At 39.4% G+C, this 19094-nt stretch overlaps 1 protein-coding gene and 1 long non-coding RNA gene across 5 annotated transcripts in view; one reads left to right on the top strand and one right to left on the bottom strand.

The window, feature by feature from the left end:
• The window catches only part of ENOX2 (ecto-NOX disulfide-thiol exchanger 2), a 319462-nt gene that overhangs the window by 95532 nt on the left and 204836 nt on the right, over positions 1-19094 (top strand). The window lies entirely within an intron of this gene.
• Positions 13412-17189, bottom strand: LOC115898725. Its single transcript, XR_004058414.1, has 3 exons — positions 16925-17189; positions 16474-16545; positions 13412-14017 (listed from the first exon to the last, which is right to left on the bottom strand). It is a non-coding gene; the product is annotated as an uncharacterized LOC115898725 (long non-coding RNA).

Raw genomic sequence — 19094 nt, 5'->3', positions numbered from 1 at the left:
GGATTAGTTCCAAGTCTTTGCTATTGTGAATAGTGCTGCAATAAACATATGTGTGCATGTGTTTTATATTAGAATGATTTATAATCCTTTGGGTATATATCCAGTAATGAGATTGCCAGGTCAAATGGTATTTCTGTTCCTAGATCCTTGAGGAATCGCCACACTGTCTTCCACAATAGTTGAACTGATTTACATTCCCATCAACAGTGTAAAAGTGTTCCTATTTCTCCACATCCTCTCCAGCGTCTTTTGTTTTCCTGACTTTTTAATGATCGCCATTTTAACTGGCATGAGATGATATCTCATTGTGGTTTTGATTTGCATTTCTCTAATGACTGGTGATGATGAGCTTTTTTTCATATGTTTGTTGGCTGCATAAATTTGTCTTTTCTTGAGAAGTGTCTGTTCATATCCTTTGCCCACTTTTTGATGGAGTTGTTTGTTTTCATTCTTATAAATTTGTTTAAGTTCCTTATAGATTCTGCATATTAGACCTTTGTCAGATGGACTGATTGCAAAAATGTTCTTCCATTCTGTAGGTTGCCTGTTCACCCTGATGATAGTTTCTTTTGCTGTGCGAAAGCTCTTATAGTTTAATTACATCCCATTTGTCAATTTTGGCTTTTGTTGCCATTGTTTTTGGTGTCTTAGTCATGAATGGTATTGCCTATGTTTTCTTCTAGGGTTTTTATGGTTTCAGTTCTTACATTTAAGTCTTTAATCCATCTTGAGTTGATTTTTGTATTAGGTGTAAGGAAGCGGTCCAGTTTCAATTTTCTGCATGTGGCTAGCCAGTTTTTCCAGTACTATTTATTAAACAGGGAATCCTTTCCCCATTGCTTGTTTTTGTCAGGTTTGTCAATGATCAGATGGTTGTAGATATATGGCGTTATTTCTGAGGTCTCTGTTCTGTTCCATTGGTCTGTATATCTGTTTTGGTACCAGTACCATGCTGTTTTGGTTACTGTAGCCTTGTTGTGTAGTTTGACGTCAGGTAGCGTGATGCCTCCAGCTTTGTTCTTTTTGCTTAGGATTGTCTTGGCTATATGGGCTCTTTTTTTGTTCCATATGAAATTTTAAGTAGTTTTTTCTAATTCCATGAAGAAAGTCAATGGTAGCTTGATGAGAATAATATTAAATCTATAAATTACTTTGGACAGTATGGCCATTTTCATGATATTGATTCCTCCTATACATGAGCATAGGATGTTTTTCCGTTTGTTTGTGTCCTCTCTTATTTGCCTGAGCAGTGGTTTGTAGTTCTTGAAGAGTTCCTTCACATCCCTTGTAAGTTGTATTCCTAGGTATTTTATTCTCTTTGTAGCAGTTGTGAATGGGAGTTCACTCATGATTTGACTGTCTATTATTGTGTATAGGAATTCTTGTGATTTTTGCACGTTAATTTTGTATCCTGAGAACTTGCGGAAGTTGCTTATCAGCTGAAGGAGATTTTGGGCTGAGATGATGGGGTTTTCTAAATATACAGTCATGTCATCTGCAAACAGAGACAATTTGATTTCCTCTTTTCCTATTTGAATACGCTTTATTTCTTTCTCTTGCCTGATTGCCCTGACCAGAACTTCCAATACTATGTTGAATAGGAGTGGTGAGAGAGGGCATCCTTGTCTTGTGCCGGTTTTCAAAGGGAATGCTTCCAGCTTCTGCCCATTCAGTATGATATTGGCTGTGGGTTTGTCATAAATAGCTCTTACTATTTTGAGATACATCCCATCAATACCTAGTTTATTGATAGTTTTTAGCATGAAGGGGTGTTGAATTTTATGGAAGACCTTTTCTGCATCTATTGAGATAATCATGTGGTTTTTGTCATTGGTTTCATTTATGTGATGGATTACGCTTATTGATTTGCGTGTATTGAACCAGCCTTGCATGCCAAGGATGAAGCTGACTTGATCGTGGTGGGTAAGCTTTTTGATGTGCTGCTGGATTCAGTTGGCCAGTATTTTATTGAGGATTTTCACATCGATGTTCATCAGTGATATTGGTCTGAAATTTTCTTTTATTTGTTGTGTCTTTGCCAGGTTTTGGTATAAGGATGATGCTGGCCTCATAAAATTAGTTAGGGAGGAGTCCCTTTCTTTCTATTGTTTGAAATAGTTTCAGAAGGAATGGTACCAACTCCTCTTTGTACCTCTGGTAGAATTTGGCTGTGAATCTGTCTGGTCCTGGGCTATTTTTCGTTGGTAGGCTATTAATTACTGCCTCAATTTCAGAACTTGTTATTGGTCTATTCAGGGACTTGACTTCTTCCTGGTTTAGTCTTGGGAGGGTTTATGTGTCCAGGAATTTATCCATTTCTTCTAGATTTTCCACTTTATTTGCGTAGAAGTGTTTATACTATTCTCTGGTGGTAGTTTGTGTTTCTGTGGGATCAGGGGTAATCTTGCCTGTATCAGTTTTATTGTGTCTACGTGATTCTTTTTTCTTCTTTATTAGCCTGGATAGTGGTCTATTTTGTTAATCTTTTCAAAAAATCAGCTCCTGGATTCATTGGGTTTTTTTTTGTTTTGTTTTGTTTTGTTTTTTGAAGTGTTTCTTCATGTCTCTATCTCCTTCAGTTCTGCTCTGATCTTAGTTATTTCTTGTCTTCTGCTAGCTTTTGAATTTGTTTGCTCTTGCTTCTTTAGTTCTTTTAATTGTGATGTTAGGGTTTCGATTTTACATCTTTCCCACTTTCTCCTGTGGGCATTTAGTGCTGTAAATTTCTCTATAAAACACTGCTTTAGCTATGTCCCAGAGATTCTAGTACATTGTGTCTTTGTTCTCATTGGTTTCAGAGAACTTATTTATTTCTGCCTTAATTTCGTTATTTACCCAGTAGTCATTCAGGAGCAGGTTGTTCAGTTTCCATGTAAATGTGTGGTTTTGAGTGAGTTTCTTAATCCTGAGTTCTAATTTGATTGCAGTGTTGTCTGAGAGACTGTTATGATTTCCTTTCTTTTGCATTTGCTGAGGAGTGTTTTACTTCCAATCATGTGGTCAATTTTAGAATAAGTATGATGTGGTATTGAAAAGAATGTATATTCTGCTGATTTGAGCTGGAGAGTTCTGTAGATGTCTAATAGGTCTGTTTGGTCCAGAGCTGAGTTCAAGTCCTGTCTATCCTTGTTAATTTTCTGTCTCATTGATCTTTCTAATATTGACAGTAGGTTGTTAGAATCTCCCGCTATTATTGTGTGGGAGTCTAAGTCTCTTTGTAGGTATCTAAGAACTTGCTTTATGAATCTGGGTGCTCCTGTATTGGGTGCATATATATTTAGGGTAGTTAGCTCTTCTTGTTGCATTGATCCCTTTACCATTATGTAATGCTCTTCTTTGTCTTTTTTGGTCTTTGTTGGTTTAAAGTCTGTTTTATCAGAGACTAGGATTGCAATCCCTGCTTTTTTTGTTTGTTTGTTTTTGTTTTTGGTTTTTTGCTTTCCATTTGCTTGGTAAATATTCATCCATCCCTTTATTTTGAGCCTCTGTGTGTCTTGGGTCTCCTGATTACAGCACACCAATGGGTCTTGACTCTATCCAATTTGCCAGTCTGTGTCTTTTAATTTGGACATTTAGCCCATTTATATTTAAGGTTAATAGTGTTATGTGTGAATTTGATCCTGTTATGATTATGCTGGCTGGTTATTTTGTCTGTTAGTTGATGCAGTGTCTTCATAGTGTTGATGGTCTTTACGATTTGGTATGTTTTTACAGTGGCTGGTACTTGTTTTTCCTTTCCATATTTAGTGCTTCCTTCAGGGGCTCTTGTAAGGCAGCCCTGGTGGAGACCAAACCTCTCAGTATTTGCTTGTCTGTAAAGGATTTTATTTCTCCTTCACTTATGAAGCTTAGTTTGAGTGGATATGAAATTCTGAGATGAAAATTATTTTGTTTAAAAATGTTGAACATTGGCCCCCACTCTCTTCTGGCTTGTAGGGTTTCTGTAGCGATCCGCTCTTAGTCTGATGGGCTTCTCTTTTTGGGTAACCTGACCTTTCTCTCTGGCTACCCTTAACATTTTTTCCTTCATTTCAACCTTGGTGAATTTGATGATTATATGTCTTAGTGTTGCTCTTCTCAAGGAGTATCTTTGTGGTGTTCTCTGTATTTCCTGAATTTAAGTGTTATCCTGTCTTGCTAGGTTGGAGAAGTTCTCCTGGATAATATCCTGAAGAGTGTTTTGCAACTTGCTTCCATTCTCCCCGTCACTTTCAGGTACACCAATCAAACATAGGTTTGGTCTTTTTCACATAGTCCCATATTTCTTGGAAGCTTTGTTCATTGCTTTTCATTCTTTCTTCTCTAATCTTTTTTTTTTTTTTTGAGACAGAGTCTCACTCTGTCCCCCTGGCTGGAGGGCAGTGGTGTGATCTCAGCTCACTGCAAGCTCCGCCTCCCGGGTTCCTGCCATTCTCCTGCCTCAGCCTCCCGAGTAGCTGGGACTACAGGCGCCTGCCACCACGCCCGGCTAGTTTTTTGTATTTTTAGTAGAGACAGGGTTTCACCATGGTCTCGATCTCCTGACCTTGTGATCCGCCTGCCTCGGCCTCCCAAAGTGCTGGGATTACAGGCGTGAGCCACCGCGCCCAGCCTCTTCTCTAATCTTGTCTTCGTGCTTTATTTCATTAAGTTGGTCTTCGATCTCTGATGTCCTTTCTTCCTTTTGATTGATTCGGCTATGGATACTTGTGTATGCTTCACGAAGTTCTCATGCTGTGTTTTTCAGCTCCCTCAGGTCCTTTATGTTCTTCTCTAAACTGGTTATTCTAGTTAGCAATTCCTCTAACCTTTTTTCAAGGTTCTTAGCTTCCTTGCATTGGGTTAGAACATGCTCCTTTAGCTCAGCGGAGTTTGTTATTACCCACCTTCTGAAGCCTACTTCTGTTAGTTCGTCAAACTCATTCTCTATCCAGCTTTGTTCTCTTGCTGGCGAGGAGTTGTGATCCTTTGAAGGAGAAGAGGCGTTCTGGTTTTTGGAATTTTCAGACTTTTTGCGCTAGTTTTTCCTCATCTTTGTGGATTTGTCTACCTTTGATCTTTGATATTGGTGACTATCAGATGGGGTTTCTGTGTGGTGGTCCTTTTTGTTGATGTTAATGCTATTCCTTTCTGTTTGTTAGTTTTCCTTCTAACAGTCAGGCCCCTCGGCTGGAGGTCTGCTGGAGTTTGCTGGAGGTCCACTCGAGATCCTTTTTGCCTGGGTGTCACCAGTAGAGGCTGCAGAACAGCAAAGATTGCTGCCTGTTCCTTCCTTTCGAAGCTTCACCCCAGAGGGTCACCCACCAGATGCCAGCTGGAGCTCTCCTGTGTGAGGTGTCTGTTGACCTCTGCTGAGAGGTATCTCCCAGTCAGGAGGCAGTGAGGTCAGGGACCCACTTGAGGAGGCAGTCTGTCCCTTAGCAGAGCTCGAGCACTGTGCTGAGAGATCCACTGCTGTCTTCAGAGCCAGCAGGGAGGAACGTTTAAGTCTGCTGAAGCTGCGCCCAAAGCTTCCCCTTCTTGCAGGTGCTCTGTCCCAGGGAGATGGGAGTTTTATCTATAATTCCCTGACTGGGGCTGCTGCCTTTCTTTCAGAGATGCCTTTCCCAGAAAGGAGGAAGCTAGAGAGGCAGCCTGGCTACAGTGGCTTTGCTGAGCTGCCATGGGCTCCATCCTGTTCGAACTTCCTGGTGGCTTTGTTTACAGTGTGAGGGGAAAACCACCTACTCAAGTCTCAGTAATTGCGGATGTCCCTCTCCCCACCAAGCTCGAGCATCCAAGGTCAACTTCAGACTGCTATGCTAGCAGCGAGAATTTCAAGCCAGTGGATCTTAGCTTGCTGGGCTTCCTGGGGATGGGATCCACTGAGCTAGACCACTTGGCTCCCTAGCTTCAACCTCCTTTCCAGGGGAGTGAACAGTTCTGTCTTGCTGGCATTCCAGGCGCCACTGGAGTATGAAAAGAAAACTGCAGCTATTTCAGTGTCTGCCCAAACAGCCACCCAGTTTTGTGCTTGAAACCCTGGGCCCTGGTGGTGTAGGCAACTGAGGGAATGTTTTGGTCTGCGGGTTGTGAAGACCGTGAGAAAAGCATAGTATCTGGACCGGAATTCACCATTCCTCATGATACAGTCCCTCGTGGCTTCCCTTGGCTAGGGGAGGGAGTTCCCTGACCCCTTGAGCTTCCCACGTGAGGTGATGCCCCACCCTGCTTCAGCCCGCCTTTCTTGGACTGCGCCCACTGTCTAACCAGTCCCAATGAGATGAGCCAGGTACCTCATTTGGAAATGAAGAAATCACCCGCCTTCTGCGTTGATCTCGCTGGGAGCTGCAGACCGGAGCTGTTCCTGTTCAGCCATCTTTCCAGCCACCCCCTTTCTTCATTTTCTTATAGTGGTGTTACAGCTTTAGGTCTTACATTTAAGTCCCTAATCCATATTGCGTTGATTTTTGTGTATGTGTAAAATAAAGTTTAATGTCATTCTTCTGAATGTGCATATACAGTTTTCCTAGCACCATTTATTGAAGAGGCTGTCCTTTCTCCTTGCGTGTTCTTGGCACCTTTGTTGAAAATCAATTGACTTTAAAGGAATGGATTTATTTCTAAGCTCTCTATTTTGTTCCATCAGTGTATGTGTCTGTTGTTATGCCAGTGTAGGTTGAGTGTCCCTTACCTAAAATGCTTGGGACCAGAAGTGTTTCAGATTTTGGAATTTTTCAGATTTCGGAATATTTGCATTATACCTGCTGGTTAAGCATTCATAATTCAAAAATCTGAAGTCTGAAATGCTCCAATGTGCATTTTCTTTTAGCATCATGTCACTGCTCAAAAAATTTTGGATTTTGGAGTGTTTTAGATTTCCGATTTTCAGATTAGGGATACTCAACCTATGCTCTTTTAGTTACTATAGCTTTGTAGTGTATTTTGAAGTCAGGTAGTGTGCTTCTCCTAACTTTGTTCTTTTTGCTCAGGATGCTTTATTTGGGGTCTTTTGTGATTCCACACAAATTTCAGGATTGATTTTTCATTTTTGTGAAAAATGTCAGTGAAATTTTGATAAGGATTGCGTTTACTCTGTAGATTGCCTTGGTAATATGAACATTTTAAGAATGTTAATTATTTTAATTCACAAACATGGGATATCTTTCCATTTATTTGTTTCTTCATGTCTTTCATTTACATTCATGGTAATTATTGGTAAGTAAGAATTAACTACTGCCGTTTTGTTCATTGTCTTCTGGTTGTTTTGAAGATCTGTTGTTCCTTTCTTCCTCTCTTGCCATCTTCTTTTGTGATGAAGTGATTTCCTTTAGTGATATGCTTTGAATCTCATTTCTGAAAGACAGCTTTGCTGTGTAAAGTTTATTCTTAGTTGCTAGGTTTCTTTTTTCTTTAACTCTTTAAATATATTGTGCTGCTCTCTCCTGGCCTGTAATGTTTCTGCTGAGAAATCCACTGCTAGCCTTATTGAATTTCCCTTATATGTGATTTGCCTCTTTTCTCTTTTTGCTTTCAGGATACCCTCTTTGTCTTGGCTTTTTGACAGTTTGATTATATGTCTGAGTATAGTCTTTTTTGGACTGAATCTGATTTGAGACTTTTGATCTTCTTTTACCTGGCTATTTATATCTTTTCCCAGATTTAGAAAGTTTTCTGCTATTTTTCTTTAAAAATAAGCTTTATACCCCTTTGTCATCTCTCTCTTCTACTTTAATTCTTATACCTCTAATTTTTGCCCTATTGATGCTACCCCATAAATCATGTGAGCTCGCATCCTTTGTTTTCATTCTTTTTTTTCCACTTACTGTATATTTTCAAATAACCTGCCTTCAAGTTCACACATTCTTTCTCCTGCCTGATCAAGCCTGCTGTTAACACTCTGTATTGCATTTTTCATTTAATTCATTGTATTTTTCAGCTCCAGAATTTCTGTTTGTTTGATTTTTTAAATAATTTCAATCTCTGTTAAATGTTTTAGTTTCTCATTTTGATCATTGATTTTTTTTTTTATTTCAATGAATTGTTTCTCTGTATGTTTTGTAAGTTTGCTAAGCCTTCTTAAAACAATTTGACTTATTTGTCAGGCATATTATAAATCTTCATATCTTTAGAGTTGGTTACTGGAGCTTTATTTTGTTCTTTTGGTGGGATTGTATTTCCCTGATCGTTACTGACATTTGTGGATTGGTATCTGCACATTTACAAAAGTATGGGCTTATTCTAGCTTTGTAAACTGGCTTCGTCTCCCAAAGCCCTTCACTAGTCAGGCCATTTAAAGATTCTGGGAAGACCATTTGGTGTGGTCCACAGGCAGGCTTGCTTTTGGAGTCTTTGAGCAGGCTGGCCTGGTGCCTAGATCAGCAGATGGATGGACCTAGTGCCTGGCTGGTTGGGGTTGAGCCTGGAGTCTGGATTCACTGTGGCATACCTGTTGATTGAGTCTACTTGAATAAACCTGGAGCCTAAGTCCTTTAGGGTGGAACTAGAAACTGTATCCTTGGAGGCTGGCCTAAAGCCTGAGTCCTAGGGGCTGGCTTGGTGCTGGACTGGGCCTTGCACCTGAGTCTGCAGGGGTAGCCAGGTGCTGGGATGGGCCTGGCATCTGGGTCCACTGGGATGAGCCTGAAGCCTGAGTCTTTGAGGGCTGGTCTGGCACTGCAGTGAGCCTAGTACCTGAGACCACTCATGTGGGCAGATAGCCTGAATCCACAGGTACCGGCCTAGAGCCTGAGTCTGCAGGGGTGGTTCTAGAGCCTTGGTCCATTGGGGGCTGTCCTGGAACCGGAGTCTACTGGGGTGGGCATGTACCCTGGGTTTTCTGAAGCAGGCTGATCCCTAAGGCTGCTGAAACCTTGGGTAACAGAGACTAGCCTTGAACCTGAGGCTAGTCTGGTGCTGGGGCAGTCGTAGAGCTTAGGTGTGCATGGGCCAGCCTGGTTCCTGGTAGCTCCAGGAGAGCTGGAGATGGTTTGCAACGTGGGACTATGGGACTGGCCTAGAGCCTGGGTCTGTCAGGACTGGCCCAGTGCTTGGGTCTACTGGGATAGGCCTGAACCCTTCGTCTGTTGGGGCAGGTCTGGACCATGGGTTTGCTGAAGAAGCAGTGGGCCACAGGGACAGGTCTGGATGGTGGGCCCACAGGGACTTGGCCTGGCACTGGGCAGGCCTGAAGCCTATGTTCATGAGGTCCAGCCTGGTGCCTGAGGCCGGGGTGCTGATCTGACATTGGGAGAGGCATGAAACCTAAGACTACATGGGCCTACTTAGCTGTGGGTTAGTCTGAAGCCTGGAGTAGGCCTGGAGTCTGAGGCTTCAGGGGCTGGCCTGGCACTGGGCAGTCCTAGAGGCTATATCCAGGAGTGTTGGCCTGATGAATAGGACTGTGGGGGCTGACCTAGTGCTATGGTGGGCCTGAAGCCTAGGGCCATCGTGGCCAGCCTGGTGCTGGGGGAAGTCTGAAGTCTGGAGCAACTGAGCCTGGCTTAGCCCTGGGGTGGACCTGGAGACTGAGTCTACATGTCGTGGTTGGATATTGAGTCTGTGGGAGCTATCCTGATGCCGTGCTGGGCTTAGAGGTTCAGTCTGTGAGTACCAGCCTAAAGTCTGGGTCCATGGGAGCCTGCCCAGCAGTAGAATTTACTGAGACAGCCTGGTGTTGGGGTCCAAGGTAAAATCTGGTGCACACTTCCCTCCTTTTCTACCAAGCAGAGGGTATCTTTCCATACCATGCTGCCTGGGGTTGGGAGAGGGATTGACGTGGGTAGTATAAAACTGTCTGTCTTACACCCTTCGGTGTATCATTTCTTATTTCTGTGCTCCGCCAAAGTGCTGTAATCTCTCACCTGGTTTCCTTCACTCTTGTGTAGGTATTTTTGCGTGTAGGTAGTTGTTCAAATTGATGTTTCTGTGGGGAGAGGAGTGCGAGAAGCTCTATTCCACCATTTTGCTCAGGTCTTTCCACTTTCAATCATCTCGCTCCATTTTTTGGTGCTTTTTAAGTATGTATCACATTGTGTATTGCTCCTTGTCTACATCTGTTCTGCAGATACACACACACACACACACACACACACACACACACACACACACAACACACATTTTGTAACCTTCTTGGAGGTGAAGACTTAACTTTAACTTGTAATAAAAATGTACCCCTTTCCTAATTGTAACCATTACTAAATTGTTCTACTCACAATTTTAATACATAAAGAATGAGAAGAGGGAGACAAATCTAAGGAGGGACTTAATTGTGGACAATAAAACAAACTTTGCTTTTTTCCCAGTCCAAGTGGTATAAAGCTTACTTTGGGGAGAATAAAAAAACATTGATCTTGGACATATGCTTTGGCCTTGTTTAGAGAACTATGAAAGAGTGAATTTTCATTGTCACCCCAGTAGAATCCAGTGCTATAGTAGTGACACCAATTTTGGCAAATGTGGAACTAGCATCATTACTTTAGGTAGCATACTGTAAACTTTCTTCATGACAGTGTTATAGATGCTATCTGAAGTGGATATGCCAGCATCAACACTTGTTAAAATTGTGGTGACTGGTTCATTGTGTTTTCAACAGCTGCACGTAAATCAACTCCTCCTCTGTAATGGAATAGCTAGTGCAGCTACCAACAAAGATGAAACAAATTGTAATTTTCTGATATCTTCAGGTAACTAAAGCAGTATGTCTCTGTTAATAAACTTAATAAAACTCTCATGAACATTGTCATTTCCTGCATTTGTCACCTTTTTCACTATTTCTTGTTGGTCAATAGGAACATAACAGAAACTCACTTCCAGGCCAGAGGATCTTGAAGAAAATATTGACCAGACTTTGTAATTAAAAATAACTAAAAACTTATTGGCGTTTATATCACATACAAGGGCAATTAGTAGCCTACCATAAATATGCATTCTATGGTGTACTAAGAGAGATATAAAATTAGTAGTTTAGTCTCTAGTTCTGTGAAGTGAGAAACAATATACAAAATGGACATCTATACATTTCATAGCTCGATAAGGTGATAGAGACTGAAAGTGCTTGGAGAGTATAAATTAAAGAGAGGTCCTTACGATATAGGGTTATTCCAAAAAGGACTTTTTAGTCTTGCTAGGCTATTTGCTATCCTACCCAAATCACATTTGCCAGAGTTCGGGATCTACCCTTTCCTGCTACAATCAGTAACAATCTCTGCCAGCTTTACAGATGTTACAGATTTTGAAATTTCTTTCCAACACTGCATATGCCCTCCTTTGTACCTAATTGGTGGTCCTTTTGTATACATTTTTAATTCCAGTTTTATGGCTAAATATTGAAACTTGCTTTCTGAATAATTCAGTTACCAAAAATACCTTCTGACCTGTTCACATATACAATTCACCTATCCATATTTTATGCCAATTACCTTTATATCCCAAGATTAGAAGGGGCTATATAAAGAAGTCTTAGTTTTTGTTGTCTTAGCTCTTTGGAAAAACAGGTGAGGAAGGTAAGAGACACCAAACGTTTCCTAGAAAATGAGGTCACAGCTTTTGCTAACATACCTAATGTACTTCCTGTATTTGGACAAAGCGCTTAATCACCAACATACTATATAATTTACCTATTTATTTTGTTTATTCTCTGTGTCTACTACCAGAATGTGAGCTCCACGAAGGCCTGGATTTTCGTCTGTTTTGTTCACTGTTGTATTTCAAGAACCTAGCATGTAGTAATTACTCAATAAATGTTAATTGAATAAAAGGAAAGTCATCCGAGGTATATTTGATCAATTTAAGCTCAGGTATCTAGGGCGACTACAAGTAAGGAAGAATGAGTAAAAGGCAACTCATTTTTACTGAGTATTTTTGCTATGTATCAGATTATCTGTTGACTATGCTTTGCTTGAATTGTTCCATGTAAGTACCACAAAGCTCTGTGAAGTAGATAATATCCCCATTTACGGACAAAGAAATCAATGTTCGAGGAATTAATTATCTTCCAAGATGCACAGTCAGCAAGTGGCAGGGCAGAACTGTCATGCTAGACAGTTTGACTCCAGAGCCCTTCTTACTCTACTATTCTGGTTGTTTGAAAAGGCCAGAGAAGCATTTAACCATAACATAACCTATTGCCACTTAAGCTCTACTGTAAGGGAATCCTGTATTTTCAAGTAGGGCTATATGGTACTCACCTTGGTTAAGGAAGGACTTTAGACTAAAATGAATAATTTTAGATGGCACCTATAGAGAGGATATAAGTCCCCAACTGCTTCCATGAGGAGTCCTGCCAGTAAGGAGACTGGAGTCTAGTGCTGGATCTGCTATTAATTAGCTATGACTTCTAGTAAAATGGCAGCAGTGGTGGGGAGGAAGAGACAGCAGTTAGACTAGGTGACTGCCAAGGCCCCTGCCAACTCTGAAACTTCTTTTTCTCTGTCTGTGAATGAATGAAAGGCATAACAAGAGGCATTGTTGATTTTCATGTTGGGAACTCAAATGCCTTTCCAAATTTTAATCTGCTTTTCCACTCAACCTTACTGAAAGGTCCTCCCCAACAAAATAATAATGATATGTAGTTCATCATTTTAAAGCAACCCTACAAATTTTTTACCAACTTTTTTCCAAACTTTATAACAGCTAGACATTGAATATCTTATTCTTTCAGCTCATGGGCCTTATGTCACCAAAATAGATGGCTGAATTTATTTTCACAATGGCATTTTGCTTCCTTATTGGAAAGTAAACGACCTTATCAGCTACTGTGGAATGCAGCTATAGGGCTGTTTGCAAATGAGTAAAATTAGGTCAAGTGTAGTTAGGAGAAGTAGCATGCGATATTCCTTCACTCAATTCAACAAATACTACTTGAGTACCCATATGTGTTAGGCACTGTACTATGTGCTAGAACACTAAAACTGGAGACCTGAGACAAGTTTAACACTTAATAAACTCTATCAGGCCAGTTAACCTTTTTAAACCTCAGTTTTCTCATTTTTTTAAAAAAGTAATAATAATACCTATTTTAACCCCCAGAGTTATAAAAATTCAACATGAAATGATATGAAATACCTTTGTAAATATGAAATGATATGAAACATCTTTGTAACTGTAGAGTGCTATTTGGTGTTGATAGTTTTCATCTTGGACTCCATGTGAGGGAATCTAATTAATGAGGTTATTTTAGTCCTTGAGCCCCATTAGGCTGTTTCAGAATAAATATCATGAATGTGAAATCTGATTGAATGATTAGCACAAAGCCCTTAGTGAGTCAGTGGTAATTCTAGAAGGAGAACTTAAGCTCTAATAATGATAAAAGTTACATTTTAGTATATCTTGCTGATTTGGAAAAAAAATTTTTTAAAATTCTTATGATGCATTGTTAATATTTTAGCATTCTATTGTCCACTCATCCTTCTTTTGTGTCAGAATTTATGCAAATATTTATGCAGTTATGCAGTCCTTATTCATTTGCTTTTAATTACTTCTGCTAGTACATAGTATTAAATTTATTTGAATTTGTTAAGTAGAAGATGCTTTTTCAGTAAGTCAGAGGTAGAAATTCTCAGTCACACATGGCAGTATTAACAGTAATAATGTTCTGTAACAGTAAAAGATTTGAATGTAGTTTTAAAAAAAAAGTGCTCTAGGCTGCCGGTGTGGCAGGTTGCAATTTTTTCCTTTTCGCCTAGCAAAGGTTAAGTATCAGCCAAATTTTGTACACTAGAGCAAGCGTTTTTCTGGTTCTATCCTCTGTGATTCATAGCATCCTTTGTTTAAATGATAATGCACTCTGAGACCATACCTTGCTCAGTTTGGTAGAAGCAATCTCCTACAAACAGATGCAAGTATTTCTATGTGAACTCTACTAGTTGAGCATATCACTGCAGTTGATGTACAGCAAATCATGGATTACTTGTTTCTGATAAAATTACTTGTTTCCTATAGTAGAGCCTTGGGAATAAATACTTCCAATCTGGGTTTCCTCTCATCCTCTTCAGCTGTGAGCAGGAACAATCATTGCCATCACAGAGTTGAACTTTGCTTTTGACATTGACATTGTTTCCTAAATAAAGGAGACAGTAACTCCATTCACTATGTCTGCCTCAGTTCCATGCCTCTAATGAAGTGAGAATAAGTGATAGAAAGAGATCGAGTTGATACCAGCGCGAGGTAGCCAGAGGACCATTGTAAAATGTGTCACCAGGCATATGTTGAGTGTCTATGGCTATGACATATGGTGGTGTGTAAATGTGCATGTGTACCTATGATTGTGCCAGGGGTGAGGGTGGGTGTTGAGCAGACAATATGCCATTAGCTTAGGAAAAAGAAACTGTACTTACACATGGCTTGAAAGCAATTTTTAAAACAAAAAGGAACACAGGTAGAGCATAGAATGGGCAGCCAGTGTGGCATGGTCACAGGGAATACTTTGTTGCTGATACTATCTCAGACATTTTCCCTAGGAAGTTATTTCTCTAATTTAGGAATCCTGGACTGTTATTCCCTGCCATTCCACCACATTCAGCTTAAAGGTTCTTCCAGACTTGGTAACCGTTTTTCCTTTATTCTTGGCATTATTTGTTGAAAGAACATTTCTGAAAATATGGAAAAGCAGTTTTGAAGTCCAAAAACTGCCTTGAAACCATCACTGTGATGGTGTTTTAGTCTGTTCAGGCTTCTGTAACAAAATACTGAGTAATTTATAAACAGAAATTTATTGCATACAGTTTAGAAGTTGAGAAGTCCAAGATGAAAGTGCCAGCAGATCTGGTATCTGGTGAGGGCTGCTTCATATATGGTACCTTGTATGTGTCCTCACGTGGTGGAAGGGACAAACTCCCTCAGGCCCCTTTCATAAGGACACTAATCCCCTTCATGGGGGATGTCAGCCTAATCACCCCTCAAACACCCCATGTCTTAATAACATCACCCTTGGGGGTTAGGTTTCAACCTATGAATTTTGAGTAACAGGGAACACAAACATTCAGACCATAGTTAAGCGGAATGGGCACAGTTTTACCAGGAAGTGTGAGATCTCTGCGAATTGAGATATTAATGGCTTATGCACCAAGGAAGATACCAGGATTCAGAAAATTGAGTTGAGAAATGAATCTGGATCTGGATAAGATAGCTATAACAGGAAGCTTGTTAAAAATTGACATGAATTCTAAAGGTGAGATCACCTTTTTAGTGGTAGGGGACAAAGAGTATTTTTGTGCAGTGGCTCCACTACATTAAGTAATGGGAAGGAAGAGCAGGAAGAAAGCTTTAAAGAAAAACCAGAGAGAAGCCTTTTAGGTGAATGCGATGGAACAGCTGAAGTCTGGTATCTGCATTGAGAGGGAAGAAGAGATACTAGTGCATTTGTCAACTACCTCTTATAATGTTCAGGACTCCTACAAAGGTTAATAACATCTTTGGGTGCCCAAGGCAAGGGAAATAATGGAGTGTCAAGAAAGGCTACTAACAGTGTTCCAAGTGCCAAAGTTTGGACATCACTTCTTGCCCTCATTTCCTATAAACAAGGACTTAGAGACAAACTGCAATTCTGTGGCAGTTCTGTGTTTAAAACACTAAATATAAGTATAGAATGATGGGTCTAAGCAAGAAGGTTAGAGGTTTGAGGTTTAAGTCAAGTCTTGATTATTCAGGAGCTCATTATCTGGTTTGTAGGTTATCCATACCCTTGGTATTCTTTATTCTCCATTCTGCTGCCTCACTTTTGGTAATTTTACTGCTCATTAATTCTTTTACCAGAGGGTGGGCAGGGAAGGAATAGGAGAATGATGCTTCTATCAGCCAATTTTGCTACCTATTAGTGCTCTGGTGGAGATTCTGATGGGGAAGGAAGCAGAAACTATGGGCCAAAATGAGAGGTTTGGGGTCCATATGAATTTCACTTTTCTTCATGATCTCTATCCTCTGTGAAAAGGTGAATTCATTGTATAGCTTTTGGAAAAAGTACAATTCATATATTTTTATTTTCAGATCCTTTTATCACAACATTATGCTAGAAAATACACCATACCAAGCAAACTTCTGTCCATCCCTAGGGAGGGGTATGCTAAAGTATTTGATGTGGCAGTTTCAGTAATATGCTGTGGAATTTTTTTGGTAGTAGTCAGCATTTTTCTTTTTCTTTTGAATTACCTATAACAACTTTTTAATTCATTAACCCTCTTATATATGTTTGACTTCTCCCAAAGTTATTCCAGCTCCTATCTGTAATCTCTTTTGCTAGGATGACTGGGCTGTGTTCCATTTAATTCATTTTTTTTTTGCTCCAACACTGATTATTTGGGGTTGGTAATTAAGCCACATATGTCACTTTCTGGCTTATGTATAAAGTACAGATCTAATCATGTTATAATACATGTTTTTGAAATGTAAAAGGTTTTAAATATGGGTGAATTGACTTGGATCACTAAGGGCTCTCTTTTGTGGTGGTCCAGGAAGCAATGGAAGTGACATGTATTTTAACAAAACATATGTGTGTAATATAGCCTGTGGTTTACTTACAATGAGGAAGAAAGAAGCCAGAGGCTTAGAAAAATCAGTTAATAAAATCCCAGGTAATCTTGAAGATGAGGCCTAGAAAGATGAAGAAATGCAATTGTGTTTAATAAACTATTTTCAAAACAAAGTATTTAATTCTGTTTTGTAGAATTAAATATTAAATGGTAATAAAAATCAGAAGACCCTCTAGGATTTTATAAATTATTCACTTTTAAAAATATTACATGATCCAACAAATATTTTGTACCAAATATGCATAAAGCTCATTTTCTTATATTTTAGAAGGAGTCTAGAAACCACAGAAATGTTCAATAAGTAATACCCATTCATGCCTTCATTCTTTGTGAATAAAAAGTGTATCATGGCATAACTGGCTCCATCCTTGCAGAACTACAAGGAATTCTAGTACAGACAAAATATTTTTACCATTGCTTTTGTTTATTTAAATACTAACTTTTTGAGCTTAATCAATGTTCAGTTTGGAAGGATTACAGTAAGGCCCAGTTTGAAAGAAGTCTCCAGAATTGCCTGCTTAGTATGATGGTTTCCTCACTTCTTGTTTTTAATAAATCATTTCTAAATAATTAACTAGGCAATAGTACAAACTGAAACAATGGACTTCATGGCTCCTAGTAATTCTTAAAAATGCAACTCTCCTGTTGACTAGGACCCCTAATAGAGAAACCTGATCCCTGGAGTGTGAGTTGGGAGACCAAACTCTGCCACTGGCTTGCTAAGGAACTTTAAACAAGTCACTTTAGCATCTCTGAGCTTTAGAATTCCGTATTTTAACTCTATAATAATGCCTTCTCTGGTCACCTCACAAGGTAACTGTGAGGTGGGTGTGAAGGAGAGTTGAAAAGATAATAGCAGTCTCCGAATATAAATTATTGTTGTTAAAATAATAAAGTCAAGCATTTGTTTAGTCATAGCACTAAATGAATGTTTCTTCTTTTGCAGCTGCTTCATGTTTATCTGCATCTTTTCTGTAAACCCCAACTTCTCACTGTATCAAGCAAGACAATACATTTGGTGATACAGTTCACCTCTGTGCCAAAGGGCAGAAGCAACCATTTAAAAAAAAAATAATGTAGCTTGCTAAAGGATATCTGGGAAACAGCAACAGATAAATTGCCATTTTGAGCCAAATCATTTTGTTGACCACAAGGCAGAACAGCAGCAAGCTCAGATGGGAGAACTGTAGTCATTATCCAAAGGTCAGACTTGATAGGCAAACTCTGCTATTTCTTCCTCTAGCTCCCATATGTCTGGAGGGGCATGTGGGCGGCAGGGGGAGCCAGAAATCTCACTGTCAAAAAAGTATTTAAGTGATTTTCTGCAAATAGAACTGATTATATCCTGTGTAGAATAACAGTATCCCCTGTCTTCAAGGAGTTCATAGTCTAGGGAAGTAAAGCAGCAGCAGGAGCTTCGGGTAGAGTCACCTTTGACTTGTTGCTTGCCTCAAAGTAGGCATTCTGTAAATGTCATTTGGATGATTGGATGAATGAATGAATGGGTGGACAGATGTGTAATGAATGAACAATGAAATCTGAAAGGTAATTCTTAGAGTTTCTATTCGGAAAATCAGAGGTGATAACTTAAAAACATTTGACAATGTATCTACTTCCATTAGAAATTTACCTGAAATTCAGATCATGGGTGAGGAATAAGTTTATTATTTTTATTAATTTGTGTAGAAAATAAAACTGAAAATTAAGAATTTCATCTCTTTTATGTAAGGTCATGCTCCAAATGAATTATGATATTAGGAAGTTATGTTATATTGAATAATTTATCATAATATATTTTAAATTAATAAAATTTTGTTCCTCATCAAGACATCTTAAAGGTAACATTTACACTTTTTCGTTAATCAGTGGTGAGCCATGGATCAGTAAAAACATTTATCCCAACACAACCCTGCAGGCAACATGGTACAGGAGGAAAGATTTGTAGCCCAAAAATCCAGATTCCAGCTCCTCCACATATTCACATTATAACCTTTTGGAAATACAGAAGCTTCTCTGAGCTACAGTTTCCTTATTTACAAACCAACAACATTAATACCTTCCCCCACCATAGGGATATTGTGGAAGCACTTGCTAAGCCATGTTATTCTAGGATGATGTCAGATATTGTTAAGGCAGTAGTTAGAAATAATGTGCTAGCACACCAAGACTTTCTGGCATTCTGGTGTAGAGGGTGGTGTACAGTCCCTGACCATTGCCACCACCGTAAGAATATTCAACTGAAAGATAGTTATGTGAAAGATTCCTCAAAGTTGCCATTAAACAAAATGTATTGAACATAGTGGTTGGATAGATTGTAAAGAACCCTTTTAGACGCCATTTTGATTGTACTATTCATTTGAAGACATCTCCAGACTTCACTTACTTTTGCCAATCCAAATGGTATGTACTATACATTGCTCTGGTTTACAAGAACCGGAATGGAGTTGTTTCATTGATAGACCCTCATAGCATTTGACAAGCACCAAAGTTATTAGAAGCTTTTCTTTACTGTAATTGTCACTCTTACTAAATTGTAAAATGACCATTTCAATTTGGAGGATTATTATACTACTAAACACAAATCAATTCACTATCCTCTAAAATGTAACA

Source organism: Rhinopithecus roxellana, chromosome 7 (genome assembly GCF_007565055.1).
Source record: "Rhinopithecus roxellana isolate Shanxi Qingling chromosome 7, ASM756505v1, whole genome shotgun sequence".
NCBI classification, from domain to species: Eukaryota; Metazoa; Chordata; class Mammalia; order Primates; family Cercopithecidae; genus Rhinopithecus; species Rhinopithecus roxellana.
This window is presented reverse-complemented; position numbering and strand designations above follow the sequence as displayed.